The sequence below is a fragment of the Gossypium hirsutum genome, chromosome D11, assembly GCF_007990345.1.
Source record: "Gossypium hirsutum isolate 1008001.06 chromosome D11, Gossypium_hirsutum_v2.1, whole genome shotgun sequence".
NCBI lineage: Eukaryota > Viridiplantae > Streptophyta > Magnoliopsida > Malvales > Malvaceae > Gossypium > Gossypium hirsutum.
In genome coordinates this window covers 11,807,734-11,810,588 of record NC_053447.1, presented here as the reverse complement: position 1 = coordinate 11,810,588, position 2,855 = coordinate 11,807,734, and positions in this window count along the sequence as shown.

The window sequence follows — 2,855 nt, the reverse complement described above, 5'->3', positions numbered from 1 at the left end:
TCAAGTGACACCTCAGCTGGGTTGCACGTGGTAGGGAATAACGGCTCACACTTCCATCATGCAGCTACCTTTTTAAAGAGGAAAAATACCAGAAAATCGTTAGTGTAATAGCCAATTTTGGATGGCCCGATATAGATAATAAATAAAACCAAAATAATAAGCCCCATTAATGTCCATTTACATCTAAAACCCATACCCAAATACATAGCCCAAATCATTTTAACCTAAACTAGACTAACCCAAAAGACCCAACTAAAACGCAAACCCATTAAGCCTAGCCCAGCAAACCAACTCAGCCCAAATCCCAACCCGATTGCAGAAACCCTAGCAGCAAACAACTTCCAGCGCCGCAGCCACCAAGGCCTTCCTCCGTGTGTGCCGAGCTTTTGCCCTCGCGTGCACCTCCATACTCTCCACGTCACTGCGCCTCCGTACAGCCGTACCTGCAGCAGGCAGACAAAGAAACAGCAAAAAAGAAAGAAACAAAAATAACATAAAAGAGGACTTTGTATTTTTTTTCTTCTGTATTTTCGGCTATATAAGCCAAGATTCGAGCACTGTATTTTTTTTACGGAGATTCGATAATGAAAAATACAAAACCAAAACAAAGGTAATTTTTTTCTCTTTGATTCGGTTCTTAAGTTTTTTTTTTCGATTTTTTTTCTTCCGATCCTTTGATTCTTTTTCTTTATTCGTTTACTCATTAAGAAAAGAGAAACTAAGGGAGGATGATTTACCTGTGTATTAAAGCCATCAATCCCTATCTTCTTCGCCGTAATCGGAGTCTAGACGGGGACGACGAGGCGTGTGGCGGCGCCACCTGCGGTAGAGAAGGGGGCTAGGGTCGAAACCCTAGCAGAGAAATACTCAACTTTTTTTTTATTTTAAGGGCCACAACTGTTTTTTTTTAGAGAATTTAGTTTAAATAGTGCCATCATACGGCACCGTTTTGAGCAATGGCTCATAAGCGCTGAAACGACGTCGTTTAGGCTATAGCCCGCGCACGACCCGACCCGAGGGGGAGGATCCGCGCGTTTTGTCCCAGGGGTCAATTTGTGCGAATGGTCCTCTCTCTTTTAGGGTGTGTTCAAATCAGTTTTTGCCATTTTTTTTATTTTTCGCCCTGCATTTTGTTTTGGTTTCATTTTGGCCCAAGTTGAAATGCTGCGTTTTGGAGGGATGGGAATATTTCCTATTTCAGTCCCCCATGTTATTCGCGCATTGCACATTGGCCCTTATTTGACTTTATTTATGTTTGTTCCCTAGAAATTCTGTTTAGGTTGCAATTTAATCCCTTTCGTATTTCTTCATCAATTAATTTAATAATATTATTATTTTTTATTAATCATATTATTATTTGTATTATTATTAAAATTTTCATCCATATGTAATGCTTATTTAAATTAATATGTGTACATTATGTTATGAATTTCGATTTTCTTCCAAAAAAATGTATTTAAATACTATTATTTATATAGTGTTTATTTTCTTCCAAGAAAAATGGTACATGGCGATTTTGCGTTGACTATCGAGCCTTTAATGCTATTACCATCAAGGATCGATTTCTGATTCCATCTATTGATGAACTCTTTGATGAGTTACATGGTGCTGTTTATTTCTCTAAATTGGATTTGTTGGCCGGCTATCATCAACTTCGAATCCGCATTGGGGATGAGTACAAAACTGCCTTTCAGACTCATGAGGGGCATTATGAATTCCTCGTAATGCCATTTGGCTTGACCAATGTGTCATCCTCCTTTCAAAGTCTCATGAACAATATTTTTCGGCCTTACTTGGGGGATTTTATGCTCATTTTCTTCGACGATATCTTAATTTACAGCCCTTTTTGATAGGTTCACTTGGAGCACATTCGTCTTGTGTTCTCGGTATTACGGCAACATCAATTAGTGGCAAAGCAGTCCAAATGTATTTTTGGCCAAACTTCTATTGGGTATTTGGGGCAACATCAATTAGTGGCAAAGCAGTCCAACGATAATTTTCTTTGGACAGAATCTGCTAGCAATGCTTTTGTCAAGTTGAAAGAGGTTTTGAGTTTAGCCCCTGTCTTAGCCTTGCTGAACTTCACGAAAACCTTTATAGTTGAAATGGATGCTTCAAGTACCGGGATCGGAGCTGTTTTGTCCCAAGACAAGCATCCAATAGCATTTTTTAGCCAACAAATGAGTCTTCGCATGCAACAATCCTCGACGTATCAACGTGAGATGTATGCGGTCACTCAAGCTATTTCGAAGTGGAGGCAATACTTGTTGGGGAGGAGATTTACGATTATCACTGATCAACAGCCACTTAAGAACCTCACGAATCAAGTTATACAAACCCCCGAGCAACAGAAATGGTTGAGCAAGCTTATTGGTTACGACTTCGATATTATCTATCGCATTGGGAAGTTGAACGCTGCTGCTGACTCTCTTTCTCGCATCCCTTCCTCTCAATTGCTTGCTTTATCTACTGTGCAATTTGATCTTATTACTTATCTTCGTGCAGCCAACTTGCACCACACTAAACTTTTCGATATGCAGCAACGAGTGCGCGCTGATCCAGCCCAGTTTCTTGCCTTTAGTTTCTATGATGGGTTGTTATTCTTTCAGGGTCTACTAATGATTCCAGCTGATTCTCCTATCCGTTTACAGCTCTTTCATGAGTTTCACGCATCTTCCATCGGTGGCCATTCTGGTATTGCACGCACCTTTTATCGTCTTTCCTCTAATTTCTTTTAGACTTCTAAGCGTCGGGATATTAAGCAATATGTAAAAGAGTGCCAAATCTGTCAACAAATGAAATCCTCTTCTTTGAGTCCTAATGGTTTGCTACAGCCATTGCTGATCCCCAATTTG